Genomic DNA, 22278 nt, shown 5'->3' on the forward strand with positions numbered 1-22278 from the left:
TGGAGACCAGGGCAGGCAGGGATATGGTTGGATATGGTTATCCAAGAATATTTGTAGTTTCTAGAAGTAAAATGGTAGAGGAGCAGGGCAGCCCTCCCACACTTTGGCCAATGGGTTAGGAAGGTTGCCCAAGGAACAGGAGACTGGGGTGCTAAACACCCCCTATGCACGATGGCTTTTTTGCACCTTGCATTCACTATTCTTTGGATACAATTGATAAACGGGAGAGGGACAGCTTCTTCCTCATTGGAGGCATAGGCTAAGACCACCTCACCACTAAGTCAGTATTCCTTTTCCTGATCCACACTCCCTTCTTGCCTTCTGGCCCTTCCCCTCCTGACTGCCTAGTGGGCCAGTGTCAAGAGAAGACCTAGGGAATATTTTTAGCAATGCACTCAAATCCTTTCTATGGTAAGGGACAGAGAACCCAGATCTCCTGCTATTTGGGCAAGTGCCCTAACCAATAAGCTACTGAGCTAAAAATATGGGAGGATTGACCTTCTCCATTTTACTTGCAGCAGGTTGCATATTCCATCACAAGTGAAACAAAATCTCAACTGTGCACGTCACTGAGGTGTTTGAGAATAAAGCAGGATTTAACATTAAGTTCCTTGGGACAGGGACTATTATACAGTGCCAAGTGCAATGACTCCGTTGATACATCTCTGTGTTACTATTATAAAAAACATAAATCATACTAATGAACCGACTCTCCAAATAATTTGGAACTCATTAAGCCCTTGTTTTTTGGAATTTGACTGAAGAATACAATATTTTAGGAGATGTTTTCAATGTGTACACCCTCGTTTGTGGGGGGAAAAAGGGTTTATTAACTTCTCTTTTCCTAACAAGCTACAATCTTTAGCTGTATACAATCCTGGTAACAAAGGAACTATATAGTAATTTCAACAGCTGAAGTTATTCACCGTTGGTTTTTTTCATTTGTAGGCATGGACATGCATTGACAATGGCCAGCAACATAGTATTTGTATTTGGATAATGTTCTATGCATAATTCCTTTGTAAGTGTAGCTGGTAATGTTTGTTGTAGTTTGTTTAATTTTTAACGGTGAAGAATTTGCTGTTAGTGTAATTTTAGGTGTAATTTTTATTAAATGATTTTTTTTTAACACTTCCTGTTTTAAATGATCTAGTTTGATCATTGTTTGTTCTGAATGCAGAAATGTATAGTTAATCTTTGCAGAACCATTCCATGCATTGTGTGCTGGCAGATGAGGTTCTTTGGATAAATCCAGTATCTTTTATTAGACCAATTAAAATAGTTGGAAAAATTCTTCTTTGCAAGCTTTTGGGTGCAAACACCCTTCTTCAGGGTGTCTGGAGTTGTTCTGTGATCTTCCTAAATAGAAAAGATCAGATCGATCACTGCAACCACTTCCGGAAGTGGCTGTGACAGCTTCTAGGAGCACTGCTCCCTGACTGGTGCTCCCAAGGGCAGGCACTGGTGCTCTGGCCTAAAAATTGGGAGGGGCAAGCTCTGTAGTTTTTCTTGTAGTTCAGATGGAAGTGATTTGATGGTAGTTTTGAGTTTTAAAATGAAAACGTGAGTAGGTTCTTCCTTTAGTTGTATGCTAAGTTATACGCTGACATGCATTTCAGTTCTACACCCACTGCTCCCTTGGTAACAATCTATGTTTTATTTCTCAAATTAGACACTTATGAGATCTTAAACACCTCCTTAATTTGAAAAGCATTCCCTGCTTTGGTGGCACTATTAATGTCCTATAAATAAAAATATCAACTTCAATTTCTCTCTGAATCTTCCCCTGGGATGATCAGCCAACATATTTCAATGACTTCTACATGTTGACAAGTGAGATATTATTCATCTTTTCTAGCAGGCAAAGTATTCATAGATTTATTCCTCCCTTTGGAGTTGTACATATTTCACTGTAATAGGACAATCATTTGCAATGTATATAAAGTGTTATCACCATAGAAAAAGAGAAAAGTGTTACTGAGAAAAAAACTAAGATGGTTAAAAATCATTTCAAGTTTTCTTCCCATGCTGCTAGGAATAAACAAAAGATGCATAATTATTATTCCCTGTGGTTTTTAATTTACTTAATATGATTGTTCAGTCAGCACGACAAAGAGTTTATTTAGACATATTTTAAAACATTATTTGATCTACTGTGAATTATTTTATTTTTTTTATTTACTGTATGTCTTGAGCAATGTTGTTAGTGCAATTTGTTGCTGCTAAGTTACTAGCATATAGAATGCCAAGGTTCAGTAGCAGTCAGCTATGTTAACTTTGGAGTTCTCGTATCCAGACATATTGCAAAAGAACTCTGCTTATTTTGGAAAGGACAGGGAAATGATGGCTCAAAGTTTTACTCTCTCAGCTGATGGCACCTCCCCAGCTCTCCATGGCTTTCAGCTCTAGGTTGGGGAGGGGAGGAACAGGACATTCTCTTCCCCATGTAGAAGTAAAAAACTTCAAAGACTCTGGGTGCAAGGAGACTACAGAAAAAAAATTACTAGAAGCCAAAGCAAGTTTTTTAAAAGTATACAAGTTCTAAAATATGCATTCTCATAATGAAAGAATTAATTATAACAATGATTCCTTTCTTCATTATACAATGTGTTTTTATCTTATCAAAAACATTTGATAGTATGTTACTGGATATCAGTAATCTAAAAATCTAACATGCATGTTCATAAATAGTTTCTCCTACTGATTGACTTGGGAGAGGATACCACAGGATGGACATATACCTTGTGCCAGAGAAGGACATGCTCTTTGGTCAGCAAAGAATGCAAACTGTTCTTACTGCTAGCCTGGTAAATCTGTAGTTCTTCTTCTGTTCCCTTACCATTGTTGCATTTGAATAATAATTTTGGACAAAAAATGTTAAGTAGTGACTTGTAATAATATTACTTCACAAGCTAATCCATAACTCTGGGGGAAAAAACAGTCACATAAGGGAAAACTTAAAGCCTTCCATTCTAGAAAGTCAGGACCCTGTCTGTAACTTCTAAAAATTTAAAATCCTGTTCAACAGTTTCTACAGTTAAAAAATAAAGACTGGGATAGAATAGCTATCTGCTTTGTTCCATGCACAAAGCTTCGGAGTTCAAAGTTGCCTATAACAGTAGGCAAGACAGAAAATAAGTTAAGGGTTACATCATCAAACAAATGAAAAGTTATAGCAAATGTTGGTAGCAGCAGTGCAATCATTTATGCACAGATTAATTTATATATATATAATCTGCAACCTTTTGCACCATACGGGTGCCTGAAAAGAGGCGGTAAGCAGCCAACACTGGCAAAATAACAGGTTAGGGACTATTTAGAAAAGCGGGATGTGTACAGGTTCATGGGGACAGACAGGATGCACCTGAGGGTGCTGAGGGAGTTGGTTGACGTGAGTGCAGAGCCGCTAGCCATTATCTTTGAAAAATCATGGCAATCAGAAGAGGTCCCAGATGATTGGAAAAGGATAAATGTAGTGCCTATCTTTAAGAAAGGGAAGAAGGAAGATCCAGGAAACTACAGACCTGTCGGCCTCTCCTCAGTCCCTGGAAAAATCATGGAGCAAGTCCTCAAGGGATCCAATTAAAAACACCTGGAGAAGGAGAAAGTGATCAGGAACAGTCAGCACGGATTCACCAAGGACAAGTCATGCCTGACCAACTTGATTGCCTTCTATGATGAGATGCCTGGCTCCATGGATGTAGGGAGGATTGGACCAAAAGGACTCTCATGAGGTTCAATAAGGAGATGTGCAAACTCGTGCACTTAGGACAACAATCCCACCCACTGGTCAAAGCTTGAGACTGACTGGCTAATCAGCAGCTCCACAGAAAAGGACCTTGGGGTTTACAGTGGACAATAAGCTAAATGTGAGCCAAGAGTGTTCCCTCGCAGTGAAGAAGGCTAAAGTTATATTGAGCTGCATTATTAGGAATGTTGCCAGCAGATCAAGGGAAGTGATTCTTTTCCTCTCTTCACCATGGCTGAGGCCACATCTGGAGTACAGTGTACAGTTTTGTGCCCCTCTTCCCCCCACTATAGAAAAGATATGAAGAGATGGGAGAGAGTCCAGCAGAGATCAACTAAACTGGTTAGGGGGGTGGTCCACATGATTTATGGGGAGAGACTGAGGAAACTGGGCTTATTTAATCTGGAGAAGAGAGGACTATGAAGGGGATTTAATAATAGCCTTCAGCTACCTGAAGGGTGGTTCCAGAGAGGATGGAGCTTGACTGTTCTCAGTGGTGGCAGATAAAAGAACAAGGAGCAATGGTCTCAAGTTGCAGCAAGGGAAGTTTAGGTGAGTTATTAGGAAAAAACTCTCTCACTAGGAGGGTAGTCAAACACTGGAATAGAATACCTACAGAGGTTGGGGAATCTCCATCCTTGGAGGTTTTTAAGACCAAGCTAGACAAAGCCTCGACTGGGATGGTCTAGTTGGGGTTGGTCCTGCCTTGAGCAGGAGGTTGGAGTAGATGACTTCCTGAGGTCCCTTCCAACCCTCATTTTCTATTATTCTATTGTGCTATTGCAGGCAAGTGTATTGAGAGGAAAGTGTTCTTAGTTCTGCATTCTATAGCTACAGGACTTGGAAGATTTCCTACTTCAGACTGGAGTTGCCAAGGCAAATTTTTGCTTGATTTGGCAGTACAGTAAAAGTGGTGTTAACCAGCATTTTACTAACCAGAATACTCAGTTAACCAGAATTTCCAATATCCCCCAATACCGAGTCTATTCGGCATGTGCATCAAGCATTTCTGTTGTTTACATTAGTTAGTGACACTGCCAATAGAGGAGCTGCCGGGAGTTTGTGAGGGAAGGGGAAAAAGATCTGTGCAGGGCAGAGTGGGCTGCTGCTGTGGGCTGGAGCTGGTATAACTCTCAGATAACCAGAATTTTTAGATAACCGGCACCCCTTTACCCCACTCATGCCAGATAACAAAGCTTTTACTGTAGCTTGTATTCAGCCATAAAACTACTTCTTTGTAAAGCTGCACACAAATTCCAAGATTATGGATTTGTATTAGAGTCACCCATACAACAGTCAAGACCTATAAGTATAGACTAATTAATAAATAGGCAGTGCCCAGGAAATAAATTATCTCCCAATACAGATTGAATAAGAAATCAGACACCTTCTTGTTTGTGTGGGCGTTTTTTTTGTTGTCGTTGTTGTTGTTTTTAAGTAATAATTTTTGAGTAGGGATCTAAATACATTTTCTGTCTAAAGTAGCCTTACAATATTTCTTTTACAAAGCTACTTGGCTATAAAGTACATGAGAAATTTTGACAGCTCATTCATTTGAAACTAGATAAATGCCCTTTAAAAAACCTCTAAAAATGTCATTGTTAATAAATGGCCAGACTTACTGCTAAGATGTTAGTATTGCTAGAAAAGAATATAATCTAGCATACAGACATTTTTAAAGATTATTTCTGAGGCCATAAATGTTAAATTATAGTAATTACTTGGGCTCCAGTGTTCTCTACTATCTGGTGTGAATAGGAGTAAAACAACTCATGAGTGGGGAAGGGGCTACTAGAGGACAAACACAGATACACACATTTCTTTTTATAGTGTAGTGTAGTGAGGTGAAAGGAGACAATGGAGGACAAACTGCTCTACATCAGGGATAAGCAACCTTTTTTAGCTACAGGCCACAATGGCTCATCCCAAAATCAGGTGTGGATAGGTGGGTTCTAGGACTTGGCTGGTGCCTCTGCTTGTCTCTGTAGTGGCATGAGAACACGCACAGCCGAAGAATCCCAAAGCCCCACATGTTCAGGATGAATCTAAAGCTTCTTTGGGCTGGATTCAGCCAACAGACCATAGGTTGGTGACAACACAAAATATACCAAAAGGTCTTGTTAATGCTGTTTGGGGCAGCCTTATCTTTCGCCTCTTAGTTTATTAGCACCATTGGAAGAATAATTAATTTCAGATACTGACCAAGATACAATACCATAAGATCTAGGGTTAAGGACAAGGCCTAATGTTTATGTTTATAATAAATGGGTTGACAGCCTCAAGGTGCATCCGACTTGAAATACACAGGATACGGGTCACAGTTTCTGAATGCCCAAGATACACCACTGTTATGTGTTCTATAACTTTGCCCTTCAGCATCTCCCCTAGCCCCTTAATATTGAGAGACTGATTCTATAGAGATGTGGGAACAACTTAGAGTTTTGGATTAGAGGCATTATATGCACACACATGCCGAATTTAGGCACTTGTTACATTTGATGATTTGCTCAGACACTAAATCTTTAGTCTCCTTTTTAGAGACGTGAAATGTATTCCTTTTTAAATCCAAACAAGTACAATGTCAGACCAAACTGATCCACAGACATTTTATCCCAAAATTTATATTTGGCATTGGAAAACACACATCTTTCTAATATAGCCTAGAAATAGGTCTAATGAGTATTCTGGCGTCACAAGAAGTCAAGAGTAGAATAGAATAATGAGATATCAAATTGGATCCAATTCTAAGTTTAGCTTCAATGTTAGCATGATTGCACCTACCACTGTACTTATACAACTTACTTCAGAAATCACATAAAAGCCCAGTAGAAAAGCTGTGCAGTGCTATATCAGTTGGGAGATGAGCATGAGGTTGAAGTCATTCTTTACTAACTTCTATTTCTGTCTTTACTTATGTGCCTATGGATAGATTTTGGTCTCAGTGTCCTATGGCAGAGAGTTATACTTGTTAACTGTGGGTGTGTTTACATATGCATAGATCAGGGAGCAGGAGTAAACTGCTCATGAGTAAGTGCTCTGAGGCAGGCATCTACACGTATAGGGAAGTGGGAGCAGATTTGCTACTAATGCTCTTGCTTCCTGTGGCCCTGCAATGGACCCCTGCTGCCACCAGGGGGGAGCTGTAGGTTCCCCCTGGATGCTAGCCCAGAGGCTAGCAGGGAGCACTGGGCCAGGAGACAGCCATCTCCTGGCAAGGGCTGGGACATTGCTCCTGCCTCTGACAGGGGGACTACAAGTGACCGGTCATCATACCAACCCACCCCTCTGTCTAGGGCAGTCTGCCCTGTCTTTTCTGCCACAACATGCTGTAATATACTTGATGTAAAAATGTGGGAGGCTGCCCATTTAATGCCCTAATGCCTAGGGTGTTGTACACGGCTCCGACCTTCCCTATACCATGTCCCATGCCTCACAGATGGTATCGCAAATTTGTAATAGCTCCTGCCTGAGGCCAGGCTAAACTCTGCCCCTTGCTAGACCTCTAGCATTCTACTCTCACACTCTGCCCCCTCTCACAGGGCCTCATTCAGTTCAACCACTCTCACTTGTTCTCATTCATACTGCCCCTCACTGGGCCACTCTCAGCCTGCAATGGATCTGTGCAGGCCCTTCAGATCCCCCTTGGGCCCTACTCTTCATGGCCCTTCAGGCTTCCCTACTCACACTGTGGCCATCCCGCATGCAGCCCGTTAGACCCTGTGGGCACCAGCCTTATGCCTTACACTGGGCTGAACTTGGCCACTAACCCCCACCTTGCTCATGTTGTCCCTCCTGTGGAGGTTGGCCCATGTGTAGCCCTTCAGGTTGCCCAAGCAACCCTACTCTACATACCCCATGGTGCAGCCCTTCAGGCCCACTTGTGCAGACTCTAGTCTACACCCCTCATACAACCCTTCGAGTGCCACCATGCACCCTACTCTGTGTAGGCCCCCTTTCTTCCCCTTTACTGGGGTCAACTCTACACCCCCTCACTAGAGCTTAGGGTCTTACACCCCATGGGCTCACGTATCCACAAATGTGCCTGCCCCACTGCCTGCCCCTGCTCTCAAATTACCCACTGGGTGCTAGGAGCTGGGGTTATAAGGCACCCCTACTTGCCTTTCACTGGGGAGGCAACTGGCCTGGCATTTATGAGTAACTAACCTGCCACAGGCAGTTCCACCAGGCCATCCTTCCCCACAGCAGGGTATAGTTTTCAGTCATGTGCCAGGACCAAGGGTCTTGTACCACCCCCATAGGTCCTGCCTTTACCTCCAAGGATGTTCTGAGCAATAGCTCAGCCAGACTAATGCTAACAGCAGACTGCTGGCTGAGCCCTGAGGGCCTGAGTTAAAATGGAGGCTACTTAGCCCCCCCCCCCAATCACAAGGCCCTCCTGCAGTCACATGACCTCCTCATTAAGGTTGCGCTGCACCGGCCGGCTCTCCTGCTGCCACTCTAAGCCCACCAAAGGTGCTCTGCAACACTGCCTCTAGGGGACTGCCTGCTGCTGGGGGGTGGGGGTAATGACCCCTTGTTCCAGCAGCAGGGAGCTCCCAGCCCCAGCTCCCTGATCAGGCAGGGACTTGGAAAAAGCTGCAGGGAAGGGGTAGGTCCAGGCCCCTACCCCAATCTGTTTGTGGGGCAGCTAGCAGCAAGCCCCCAGCTGGGTGGGGATTCCTCGCCCAGCTGGGAACTCACTACTAGCTGCCCCACCAGGTAGATTGGGGTAGGGGCCTGGACCTGCCCATCATCTGCAGCTCTTTCCAAGCTCTGCAGTTCAATCACCTCATCAGGGTGTGGGTCCCAGCCCCCGCTCCAGCATTGTGGGGTAGGGGCTGGAGAGCCTGTTCCCTGCTCAGGTCCACAATCATGGAGCTGGGTGGGGAATAGGCTGGAGAGATTCTTATCTCCCAGCACCAGCTCTGCAGTTGCAGGGCTGGTGCTGCAAGATAATCTCCCAGTGCTGGCCCCATGACCACAGAGTTGGTGCTGAGAAATATGGATCTCCCAGCACCAGCCCCACAACTGCAGAGCTGGTGCTGGGAGATAAGAATCTCCAGCCTGAGCCCCAAGACAGCAGAGCTCAGACTAGGAGATGAGGATCTCCCAGCCCACATTCACTGATCGTGATCTCAGAGCTGAGGTTTGGAGCTCCCTGCTGCCAGGGCAGGGGGACATAATTCCCACCCAGGCTCTGGTGGTGGAGCTCACTCTGGCAGCATGCAGCTCCCAGTGGCAGGGAACAGTCTGCCGCACCTTGATGGCCAGTTGACTGGGAGCAGATTTGCTTCCTGTCAAGCATCCACATCAGCGCTACTACTCAGTAACTACTCATAAGTAAATTTGTTATCTGCATTTGTTACTTGCATTTACCTGCAAATGCAAGTAACAAGTTTACTTTCAATTAGTGAGGTTTACTGAGCAGTAAACAAGTGCATGTGTATGTATATCTGCATATATAGATATATATCGAGAGAGAGAGAGAGAGAGAGAGAGTGCTTCTTTTTTATCCAAATATCCTTATGGATATGGATGTGAATTTAAGGATTAAATCCAAGAGTTTAAGAGCATAATACAATTTGCCAGACAGAAGTTACACAGCCTATGAAATAAGATATACCTCAGCAATATAAACCCACAGGCCAAAATATTCTGATTTGCGTGACTAGAGATAAACTCCAAAATTAAAGTGGCCCAATGTTCAGTTGTGCAGAGGAGCTACAGCTCCCACTGACATAGCTGAACCTACTTGTTTCCACAGGGAGGAAAGGTATGTCAGTATCTTGAAACTCCTTGAATTCAAGTGCATCTCAGGATAAGAACTTTTTTCATAGACTAAGTTTAAGGCACTAGATTTTTGGCCATAGTGGCTGTGCCTACACAAGGTGCTGACTGCACAGTCACATGGCAGAAACCATGACATGATGCTACTGCACAGTAACACAGGTTACTGCACAGTCATTTAGTACTTATTTATACAAGTACTAAATAACTGTTTAGTACCAACTGTGCAGTCAGCATCTCTTATAGATGCAGCCAGTATCGTTCTATTCTTAGGACCAGATATCCTAGAAACTTTTCTTTTTTTATCAATTAAGGTAATGGCAGTTAAAGTAATTATTTGGCTGGGTTGTTTAAGAGCTCACTAGTATTTTGTTATCAAGAATCATATTGACTCTATTACTAATATACAGCTTGTAGGAACTATGGGACAGACATTGAAAGTTAGGATATTATTATAAATTTGTAGTAATCCATTAGAAGGATTAAGGGGGCCAAGACACCTATTCATAAATTAAAATGGAATCTGATGCCACTCTGAACATATATGACAGCATCCAATAAGAATCCAAATTCTGACGACTTAGAACCTCATACCTTAACACTTCATAACTCAAATTTTGATAGGCCACTTTTGAAAAGACTTTAAGGCTGGCTGACACACCTTCATCCTCCCTTTTCCCCACCCAGCGCCTCTGCTCCCAACACCAGTAGTCAAATGAAAGAAAATCTTCAGCAGATTCTTTTTTAAATCTGTAGAAATCCTCACCAATCATTTTGTAGAGATGAAGGCTGGGCTTAGGTAACCCAACCACTTTAGAGCAGATACTAGGATTGATCTAAAAGTTGATTCTCGCAGTCTGTGCATGGTCCAATTTTATTCTCATGCTTAAACCTGGAGTCTCTGAATAATCATCTAGGCAAGAGAGGAATGCTGCCATAAGAACAATTGATCTGACTTTGATGGTGTGAATATGTCTGCTATTATCAAGACATGGCTGCTTCTACTTCTCCATTGTTCTCCCTCTCTTTGGGTACATCTGCACATGCAATTAATGCTCAGTAAAGTTACTGTGCAGTAAAATAAAGTGCAGTAAGATATGACAGAACACATGCAGATTTGCATCCAAGGGGAGCAGCCCAGTCCAGGGGCCAGTCCTAATGTGCACGGGGCCAGAAATGCTGTGCTGGCTGCAGAAGCAGCTGTCTCACAGCCCCACGAGTCCTGATGTGCATGGGACCTAAAACAGCAAAATTGCTCCTGGTCAACATGTGCTATTATGCATTACCTAATGCACCATTTATCTGGTACCTGTATGTGTTGCTACTAACAAATGGCACATTAGACTAATTTAATGTACAGTAAGTCCGGTACACATGTAGACGGTGATGGTTTACTGTGCAATAGATTAGTCTAATGCACAGTAAAACATCTTGTGTAGATGTGCCCTTTGGCCTTAGGAAGGTGGTTGGCATTAGTATCCTTTTACCTCTTCCTCTCCATTTCCTGGCCTCAGGTTGCTGAGTGGTGGTCCTACCTCAAAGCCAGAAGTTGGGGTGTCAAAATGCCGGTATTCATTTATGCTTAGATGTCACATATAATTCAAATATTTTTACAGTTAAGTACAGTATGATATAATACAGTATAGTAGAGTAAAATATAGTTTAGTTTGGTATAGTATAGTTTGGTATAATTTGATATAGTATAGTTTGGTATAGTTTTACATAGCATTGCTTAGTTTTTGTATAGTGTATTATAGCACAGCATAGTTTAGTATAGTATAATTTGGTATCATTTAGTAGAGTTAAGAAAAATAGCTTTCCAATCCCTAAGGCCAATAAGAATAGTGATTAATTTATAGCAGTGATTCAGGGAATGAGTGCCAACTGCTGAATGAAAAGGACTTGACTCTTGCCAGTGCCCTTCACGATTCTCTCCAGGGGACAGGTGCCATGAAACAACGGTCCTTGACACTAGACTTGATAAGCCCACCATCATAATCATATATGGCACTGTGCCTAAGGGTTCATTTGGGACAGGTTATGTGTTGTGTCTTCAACTTCAAGCAATTGTGAATAAGGAAATTGTGCTTACAGCTTAGTAAAGCAACCCTTTGTTATTCACAGGAAGATGTATTTATGAGGAGCCAGTGAGGATTAGGGTCTGAAGACTAGTGCCAGGAACATCAGTTGTGCTTCTTTTTTAATACATAGCTGTAAATCAGCATGTGCAACTCCCTTCCCCCACTCATACCCTGGAGTCCTTTCCATCCTAATGCACAGAGCTGGCTTTAGGAGTGGGCAACATGGGTGACTGCATAGGGTGCCGTGGGCAGGGGTGTGTGTCACACACACACACACACACACACACACACACACACACACACACACAGAGCAGTGCTCTCCCTCTGCCCCACTCCAGTTGATCACTGCCCCAGTCAGAAGAAGCGGTGCCCAGCCCAGCCTGTTCTCCCACCTTGACCCATTGTTTAGGAGGAGCCAGACTGGGTAGTGCAGGTGGCTTCACTTCCCTGCCAGACTATTTCCCGATGCCCCTGCCCACCTGCAGCAGCACCACTGACTTGTGGGGGAGGATGCAAGGGGAGGTAATTGGGGGGGGTGCAAAAATAAAAGTTCACCCAGGGCACCACTTTCCTTAAGACCAGTTCTGCTAATGCCATTTTACTGCCTTATGCATGTGTTACAGGCCAGCTGGGCACTGTGAGTATCTCAATTTAGTTGCAGACTGACTGAGCACTGCAACTTTATTAGCCACTGGCTTTTTTGGTTCAGGATCGAGGCGGTGATGTTGGGAGGAAAACAATGACAAGTTTTACTTGTATCTTTTGTTGTGATAAATAAAATGTATTCTTTTTTATATTTTGCACATATGACAGTTAGTAAAAAGGATAAGCTAATAAACAGACAACATAACAATACAAGTTAAAATCAACAGTGATAATAAAACAGACAAAGAAACCAACTAAGAGGTCTCACTTGGTTAGTAACTTATTGATCGTCCCTCAGTCAGATACACGTCAAGTTGATTAAGCGAAGTCAGGCATCCCTGATCTACGCTGTCAGAGGGAGAACTGGGGGAAAGTTTCTCAGTCAGGATTTGGTCCTCACTCTCACTGGGAGTAAGGAATGTGGGGGCATGGGACAGCAATGACTATTCTGTTCCATCTTTCCTTGAGGGTTACTTAACATGCATGTTCTTTATATCCTGTTTATGCTAATTTTTTGGTTATATAGCCATTCATAGTGTTACTGTATAGCTGTTATCCTATGGGGTTAAAAGGTGTTAGAAATTATTTATTACAATAAGATACTGCCCAAGCTTGAGTCTACCCAAAAAACAGATCACACTGCATCACTTTGGGGTCTGAGATTAACATGTCTCCATCTAAGTTCAACCTACTATGTTAATTATACCTTGTGATTATGTTTGTTAATTTTTACTGCCTCTAAGCAAACTTTAATGAATCAGCTACTTCTGCGGTTATATTTTTTAGTTCTGCTTTCTAAAGTTCATGTTGTCTAAAGATCAGTATAAAAATCTATATATAGATTTTGCGGGTTGTACTCTAAACAGACAGAAAACAGTTTCATAAGCTCTATTTTAGATATCTTCAAAAAGCATTTTCTTTTGTTATAAGTTGCTTGTTAACCCTTCTGGTTCTGGCCATCACATGCATGCAGCCCCCCTTTTTTTCCTTGCCTTTGATGCTTTGTTCATATTCTAGATATTTGTGATGAGTCTTGCACAGTGTGACCATATGTCCCAAATTGGCCAGGACAGTCCCAGATTTCATAGGCCAATCCTGGTCAGTTGGTGAAAATTAAAATAGAAATCCCAGAATTTTTGGGGTGGGATCCATGGGCACAAAATGCAGTCTGGTGGGGAGGCAGGGTGGGTTGGTGCACCAGACAGGTGGCCAGTACCTGTCTGCCTGTCTCTGCCTCTGCCTGCAGCAGCACCACTAACTTGGAGGGAGAGAGGGAGGAGGTGTGCAATGTCCTGGATTTTTAAAAAAATTGTATGGTCACCCTACTCTTGCTGAACAATGTAGTTAAGGAAACTCAACAGCAGTCCATTCTCTCATGAGTCTTTATGGTGGTTTGTTTAAGTCTTCTCAGGGTCCCTCCCAGACTTTCTCTGAAATCTTTGGGAGCCCCCTGGGCCCTTTTACCAGTATTTTCCCATATCTACCATAGGCTTTGGCTCATCTCCATAACGAGGTAAATTCTGGCTCCCTAGTCAATAGCCCTCATTCCAGCAACCTCCTGGGCCCTCCACTAGCAACTGTCCAGCCCTGGCTTGCCAGGCTGTCTTATCTTCTTAATAGTTTAAACCTAACTAACTTGGCTTTCTTACCTTGCCTCTCATACAATTCTAGAGCTGGCAGAGCTAGAAGTTTAGGGCCTCTTGGCCTCATAAGGGATCTTTACCTTTTGCTTTTTTTTACTTTCAGGGCAGTAACACTGGGACCCTGTCACAGTGGCATACCCAGCACTCTGTCAAATGACATAATACAGAATTGCGGTAGGGTTGGTCACTAACCAATGCCATTTCCTTGAGATTTTCATGGAGAACTTCCATTCAAATAGTAACTAGATCAGGCTTTATTTAATTTGTGAGATAGGATGACAGAACAGTCTTTGGTGGTAAAGCTGCAGCTACTATGTAAAACAATTAAGGTTCTATAAGGCTCTCATAATGAATCTCCATTGTAGTTTGAAGAAAAGCTTTCCTGAGTATCTTACTGATAATTTGTAGCATAAAGGGCATGTCTACATGAGATGTGTTAATTCGCCTTAGCCTAAGTGTGGACGCGTCCGGTTGTTCAGCGTCCGGCGTTCATTTGGTCACTATCCTCCCTTTGAAGTCACTCTCACTCTGGGGTTGCGCGCGTCAGAAAACCGCCTGCCATGACTCAGATGTTCACCTGGTTCAGTGTTTCATTTTTCTGCAGCGTGCGTGTCCAATAGTGAGACCGACTGTCCACCCCGCTGCGGGGCCCTTGAGGGCTCCTTCCTCCCCTACACCCTCGCCCGGACCTCCAAATTAAGTCCTGGTCCCAGTCTCTCCCCTAACGAATGGGAGGGAAAGACTACTCCAGCGATACACCAGGCGGAGCTAGCGCTGGTAAGCCTCTTGACCGCCCTACCCGGTCACCCGGGTCTGGGTCTCGGTCCGTCTATTCGGGCCAAGTCCACAGCTCCTATCTCTGCGTCTTTGCCTCTTGGGGAAAGTTTCCTCACTTTCCCACAGAGCCCTCAAGGCAAATGCCGGCCTCCCCTTTCCTCAGGGTTGCCCCCTTTAGTAGTTCCCCGCGGGGCTACATGCCCACGGTCATCGGAATCCGCCTGCTTATGTTCAGGGACTATGTTCCCCAGCGGTTCGCCCTTCCGGGTTCTTACCCCTGCCCCAGAACGTGCGTGGTCCCTGCACGCTGGTGGGTGTCCCCGTCTCCGGCTTCCCGCCAGCGATCCGCTTCCGCTTCGGATCTTCCGGTCCCCCTCCTCTCTGTTCCGGTGCGGCTTTTGTGCCCGCCGGCACCGCCGCACACCTGGGGGGGGTAAGTGAGTATCCCGCCCTTGGTGCCCGCAGGGGACTCGCACCAGTAGCCAGGCCTGCTCGGCGGCTCGCGCGCTGTGCTGGCCCCGCCACACCTGCACCGCACCCCGCACTCCTTGGCCATCGGCAATTTATTGCCGCCGTGGCTCCCGCTTTGCTGCTCCTGGGGCTTATCGGGGCTGGGGCTCTCACACTAAGTTACTGCACAGTACGGGCATTTGTCTATACATGTGTGCCCTTACTGTACAGGAGCTTAAGCTAATCACACCTAAATTTGATACCTGAAAATGCTGGTATCAGATTTAGTCATGATTAGTTAATGCACAGTAATGCACATGTAGGTGCAACCCAGCACTAACTTTAGTGCTGGGTCTGCCCTGCCACTAGGGAGCCGGGCTGAGCCAGGCCCCAGGGCTCCTGGCTAGCTGCCTCTCCTGCTCCAGGGCTGGGCTGCTCTCTGGCAGCCCCTAGCTGCAGGCTATAAAAGCCAGCAGCCATTTTGCTTTGAGGGAGCCTGTTCTTTCTCCAGGAGCCCAACAGGCCTCCTGTGCTCCCCTGGACAGGCCACAAACTGCCTCTGCCTGAGCTATTCCCTCTACAGAGTTGCTGCTTATACACAGGTGAGTGTTGCAAAGGGGCTTGCCCAGTCTTGAGATTTCTCCAGGGCTGCTGCCTGGCTGTCTCTGGCAGCAAAGCCAACACATGGTCCCTGCTGCTGCTTACCCCTAATGGGGTCTCTTAGCAGGTGCTGTAGTAAAGTGCCTCTGCTGCATGGCTTCCTGTTCCTGGCTGTACCCTTCTGCTGAGCACTCCTGAGCACTGTCTAGGGACAGCCACCCAGGGACAGCTGTGTGGGGTCCCAGACAGCCAATGTTGGATGAGCATGTCATCTTCATCATCCTCCCTGTTAAGCCCTGGCCCCACCCGCATGAGGGTACTCCTGGTTGGCACAGCAGTGCTGCATTAAGGTCAGGGCCTTGTGGGCACAGTGGATGGCCATGACTGACCACAATCATCAGTCCAGTTGTGCCTGTAAGATGGTGGCCTTTATGTGGGAGATAACTCATATTTTGGTGCCCTGGAACACAAACTGCACTCCTGCAAGTGTCACCTAGCTGAGCCTTCATCCCGCCCCCACCTCTCCGGTGACACATCACCAGAGGAGGGGCCCTCAGCCCTTCAGCACCTCAGTCCATCCTCCTCCACAGTTGCTGCATCCACCAGAATCTTGGGGATCGCTGGCCAGTGGCTATCTCATCCTTGATGCAGCCCCAAACTCTGCCATGAGGAGTGGCTGGCCATGACACTGCAAAGTGCCAGCAGCACAAACCCCTCCCCAGGAGGGGGGGCCCTGACAAGGCACCGATTCACCACACACCGCAGGATGCAGACACTGGGTGCAGCTGGATGCCATCACCAATGGGGAGGACTGTGCCAACCTGCCAGTCTTCATAGCCCAGGACACATGGTAAGTCCCATACTGGAGGAGGGCTCTACCAGTTTCCACCCCTGACCCACCCATACTCCCCTGGCCCTGGATTCCCCCACTACAGCACACAGGGAGGTAGGCCACAGATTGGAACACTTTTAGCAGCCTGTGTCCCCACAGCTGGGCAGGCATGGGCCTCTCACACACTGAGGAAAATGTTGATGCTGGAAGCAATGTCATCCTCAGCAGCAGAGGGCAGGGATGTGTACTGCTACCATAGGTAGCCCTCCAGGTAGTGGCAGAGGTTGTGGGGCAGCCCAAGCTTGCCTCCCATGCCTTCATAGCTCAGGGTCCTGGACAAGGAGCACAGCCATGCCCAGGGCACCAGGAGGATAAGCAGCAGTAGGGCATAATGGTTAAGGCACCCCTCGGCCTGCATAAATGGCTCATTATGCACTGCACAGAGCATACACAGGAGGGGCACACTCAGGGCTCAGCAGTGGCATGGGGTGGTGGGGTGCCGGCCTCAGGGAACCTTCCCAAAGAAGCCTCCTGTGGGGAGGGTGGGGACATGGACAGCCCCTCACCCCAGTTGCCCAGAAGCCATATGCACCCCGAGCCCAGCCGCCATGGACTGGATGGCAACATGACAGAACAGATGGTCTGGAGGGAGGGAGGGTAGAGTGGGGTCTGGATTCATGGCAGCAGGTACTACCAGCAGCCTGGCCTGCCTCACCCTCAGAAGGGGACAGTGAAGGCAGTCTGCCTGCTGTCAGCACCCAGCAGGCCATCAGCCCCAGGAGAGCAAGGGGGAGCAGGGGGCTGGGGCGGCAGCCACCTTGGTTCAGGTCTGCCTGGCCAGCTTACCACAGTCCCTGGCATGGGGAGGTAGGGTGGGCAAGGAGGGAGCTGTCACATGCTGCCCCTGTGCTGGGCACATGGCTCCTGGGTAGGGATGCTAGGGATCAGAATTTCCAAGATGGCTGCAAAGTGCTGGCAGCCATATGGCCAAAGGCTGGAGCTCCCCTAGGTGGCCACAGAAGCACATGGCAGGGCTGCAGGGACTTGGCACTAATTTTAGTGTCAAGTCTCTGTATGTAGAGACACCTGCCAAAAATCACTTTTAAATTTAATGCACATTAAATTTAGTTGTGCTTAAACGCTGGGATCAGCGCATGTGTAGACGTGTCCATAAAGTAGCACTCCAAAAGCAGGCTTAATTAATGAGAAAAAACACATAAACTCATTATGATTAATAAGTATTCTTATTTAACTTACAAATACCAGAGAGGCATAAGAGGCCTGAAGTTATAACCCACGCAGGGCTTTGTTGAGCAAGTTAGAGATTATAAACATCTCTCTTCTGCACAGAACACGTTAGGCTAAATGGAATGAGCTATTTCTCTCACAGCTGGATTTCCACTTGTGTCATTCTTGAGGATTCCCTGTTGGGTGATTATTTGGGTCTATTATGTATGCTTTCCTTTATTATATTAAATTATTGTTAAAAAACAGCAGGCTCTATACTTTTTCTTTAGGGCCTCAAAGGGGATGAAAGGAACAAAACAGCACCAGAAGACAGATGAAAAGAGAATGGTAGCTCCAAGCCAGCAGAAATATACTGAGGCATTCCTGCACACATGTGTATGTGGGGCCCTTTAAAGCTTTGTAGGAAGGACAAAAAGGAAGAGCAGCCACTTTTCACAGCATGTTCCACTTAAATAGTGGTAGATTCCCACAAAGACATTCACATGGTATTTAAATAATGGACAGATCAAGAAGGAGAACAATGCTAGCACTGATTCTGAAGTTGATATCATAGCCCTATAACCCCACAGAGAGCACGCAAAGTTGGCTGGGGCTGCAGCACCAGGCTTAGAAAATAAAGGGAAAATGTTCATTCTCACTGTTATTCTCCTACCCCTACATTAGAAAAGTGTCCTTTTAAAAGTTCAGTTCAAAGTAAGATCTCAAGGCCTTTTGCCCTTATTCTAGGAAAGAAGCCCAGGCTTCCCTCATTTTGAATAACTGGAAAAACTTCAAAGACTCAAGCAAGCTCCTTTTAGTCGTTGTAAGCAAAAAAAGAAAACCAAAAACAAAATCATTTCTGCAACCTTCCTCAAAAAAAGATCAAGCTCCCAAAGTGACTACACCTCTGGCTTATTTTTATCTTGTGCAATAGGGAAAAAGCCCTATTTCTGGACCTCAGTTCCTGGCAGGCCTTTGAGATACTCAGGCTGTGCCCCCATAATCTTCTCCAAAGCCACAAATTTTTCCCTCTTTAGGAACCTTAAGGCACTAACTCTGTTCTAACTAATATAGCATTAGCCTCTCTGGCCATGTCCAGACAAGTGCGTCTATGTGGTATGCAGAGCTGCAGACTCATCTGCAGTGCCACATACTGTGTGTTCAGTTCTCCGTGCTACAAGAGAGCAGTGGGGGTGGGGGCAGGTTGCAAAAAAAATGTGGAGCAGTACACGCAGGGGAAGCATGCACCACTCAGAACCAGACCCAGGCCAGCCAGAGCCGCATTCCACTGCCAGCCAGGCTCCACATGGCAGGATTGCCCGTGCTGTAGCCCGGGGAAGGCCCCAGAACCCTAGGTAAAGCTGCTGGGGCCTGAACAGCACTGGTCCCAGCCTCCCCTACCCCACTTGCCATGCACCAGAATGGCACAGGCATTCATCAGGGAAAAGCAACAGTGACACAAGGTACGCTTCCACTAGTCCCTGGGGAACCAAATATCCACGCATGTGAACACAGCCTTTCAGTGCATATTGCTGTAGATCCATTGACTTCAATGCCATTTTATAACACTCAAGGATCTGGCATATGGGATTTTTAAGTTATCTTTCCTAGTGTGCGTTTTCCTCAAATGTCAGCTGCTAACAGTATTTTATTTCTTTTCTTTGGGGCTAGTCAAGACATCTTGTGAAAGGATGGTATAAAGAGGGTGTGGGTGTAGGTGAGGTGCTTACATAGGTTACATTGTAGAAATTTGGATTGCACTGATATACACTGGTTCAGTTCCCAAATGCCAGCATGCTATGCTGAAGTGAAGCAAAGATTTCACTGGTACAGATTTCTTTAACATAGGCCCTGACCTCAATGCCAGACACAGAAACGTACGTTAATAGAACTGTGTACAGTTTTGTTCAGAAAACTATCTCATCCAACAAAAAGCCAATAGATGAGAAATTAAAACACACGATACAAAACGTTCAAAGAAACTGGCTCCATATGTCAGTTGCTTTGGCATGATTTGTGAGGAACTATAATATCATAGAGCAGTACTGGAGGAATGATGCTCTATGATTTATACCATTATTCTCACTGGCTTCTGTGTGGGCCTTGCTTATATAAGGCCATGTTAGTACGTCAGTGAAAAAACAGATTCTTGAAGCAAAAGGAGAGTTTTATCCTGCAAAAAATGTTTAGGCCAAACTCTCTCTGTAGCATCAATTAATTAAAACTCACAGTATCTCTGGTGTGGGTTAGTAATGCCTTCTTTTATAGATAGGGAAAATGAGGCACACTACATTTTAAGTGTTTTTATGAGTCAGTCGCTGAATCAGGACAAGAGTGTAGGAGCTTTGACTCTCAGTACCCACCTGTGAATGATGTTTCTATCTTAATTCTTATACTTATGGTGTATTGATTTATTCATAATCACAGTATAGATTTCTATAAATTGGGAGTTTCTAAACTACAATTTGTGAGTGCTTTTTTTCCCTTTCAAAGATATTTTACTTTGCTTGTTTATTTAATGTGACACATTCTCCAAGCAGATCGAACATGTGAGAACCAAGCAACTGCATGGCAGGGAGTCCTTGGTGATGAGAGAGAAATGGAAGTCTAGCTGTGAAGAAAATAGCTGACATCATTGTATTTTATAATGGAGCTTTTTGAAGTGTACATTTACAATTTTCGTAATATCCATAAAAAAAAACCGTGTCAGTTAAAACACTGGACCTTTTCAGTTTGCTTACTCCTGCAAGGCAAACAAACATTGATATTGTATATATAAGACTTAGTTCATATTAATTAAGCCATCTTAAAACAGGGAACCAGGGGCTGCGCTGCCTGTTACTTTAAGGGGAAAACAGCAGCAGAGTTGGTCAAGGGGACCACTGCACTTGATGGACTAGTTGCAGGGGAGTAGGCAGCCAGAGATTATATGAGTGCCTATTGCAGTGCTACCTGCTCTACAATAGGACAGTAGGGCAGAACCCTGTTTGGACATCTGAGCACTGCTAAGGCAGCTAGAGCAGTGGTTGCAAGATGCTCCAAGATGTAGCCATCAGACTTTGATTAGTAATCCTGCAGGTGGCTGGGGAGTCACCTGCATGGAAGGGACAGGGCTTGGGAGGTTTATAAGCTCAGGGCCAGAGCCAGAGAAGTCAGTCTGGCCATGCTGGGGCAGGAAGAAGAGCTCCGAGGAAGAGAAGAGCTAGCCCAAGGGACCCTGAACCAGAACGGAATGACAGAGCTGAGGGTGAAGGCTGCTCCTGGGGGTGAGGGATGCTCTGATGTGGGGGGGAAAGAAGTTTCCTTTTAAAGTGATTGTATGCCTTTTCTTTCCCTGATGTTTTATTTGCCTGAAGGGAAGGTTTATGTTCAAGTATTTGCTTGCTTTTATGTTTTGATTCGGAGTGGTGGATCAGGTTGGGAATAACAGGGGAGGATGAGGCCGCAGTGGTGCCAGAGAGGCACATCAGATAGCCCACTAGAGGCAGGGACTCAGGGCACAAGCCCCAAAAGGGTAATAGCAGTCCTGAAGCCAAGAGGGCCAGAGCACAAGCCCAAGAGGGGTGGTAGCAGGTCTGAGGCCCAGAGAGCCAGAACAAAAGACTGAAATGGGCTGAAGCCTAGGTTACAGAGTAGGGCTGGAACCAGAGGCCAGCTCTGACACAGTAGGCCTAAGCTAAAGGGACGGAGCTGAGAAGGCTTAGGCCCCAACCAGGGTGTAGAGGCCTAAGGAGGCCTAGCATTGGCTTGTGGGGAAAATGCCCTTCCTAAGTGATGACTGGCAACATCTGTGAGGCATGGACTTGGCTACAGGGGTGATCAGAGGCCATGAATGTTCCATAAGGCAGGAGGTGCCCTGGGGGCACATAAGAGCCCAGAGGCCCCACTTAGCATGACGATAAAGCTGACGGTAGCAGGGTTCCAAGCGGGGATCTTCTGGCAGAAGGTAGGACTAGGGCTTGCTCTGCAACCCTTAGGTAGCTTCCCTTTAAAAATCAACCAGTTGCACTATGGCGCAGCAGGCAAACACAAAAAGGAGGGTACCTAGAGCTGGAGCAAGGCAGTGGCCATTTGGCCACCAGGGGGCACTATAGCCACCCTTGGGAAAACACTATAAATATCAGTGGCTTAAGAAATCTAGATTTTAATATTGCCTCCATAGTAACATTAATTAGGGAAAAAATGTATAGATAAAATAAACCATTGTCCATTAGGTTTTTTTTTCCCAAAGGAGGAAAATGAACCAGTATATAAAGTGTGTATGTGTACTCTAAACCAATTAGCATAATGTATTGTTGGGATACCCCCCTCGTGAAGTTCCCAAGGGTCACAGTGGAACGGGGTGGCAATTGGGAAACTGGCGAACAGGTTGAGATTAACGGCGGTGGAGTTCTGAGCAGCACAGAGGCGTGTTGGTAAATAACGAAGTGGGTTTATTAACTTACGCTTTGTGGAGCGTAGGCACGGTGATTCTTCAGTTACAGTGAT

General features: G+C 45.5%; 1 long non-coding RNA gene across 1 annotated transcript in view; it reads left to right on the forward strand.

Moving 5' to 3' along the window:
• The first annotated feature begins 1785 nt into the window (after positions 1-1785).
• LOC109323765 overlaps positions 1786-22278 on the forward strand; it is a 37969-nt gene continuing 17476 nt past the window's right edge. Inside the window, exons 1-2 of the long non-coding RNA XR_002104752.1 lie at positions 1786-1833; positions 2692-2769. This is a non-coding gene — a long non-coding RNA (uncharacterized LOC109323765). The remainder of the gene's footprint in view (positions 1834-2691; positions 2770-22278) is intronic.

This window comes from Crocodylus porosus, unplaced genomic scaffold (genome assembly GCF_001723895.1).
Source record: "Crocodylus porosus isolate Cpor-Errol unplaced genomic scaffold, CroPor_comp1, whole genome shotgun sequence".
Taxonomy (NCBI): Eukaryota; Metazoa; Chordata; order Crocodylia; family Crocodylidae; genus Crocodylus; species Crocodylus porosus.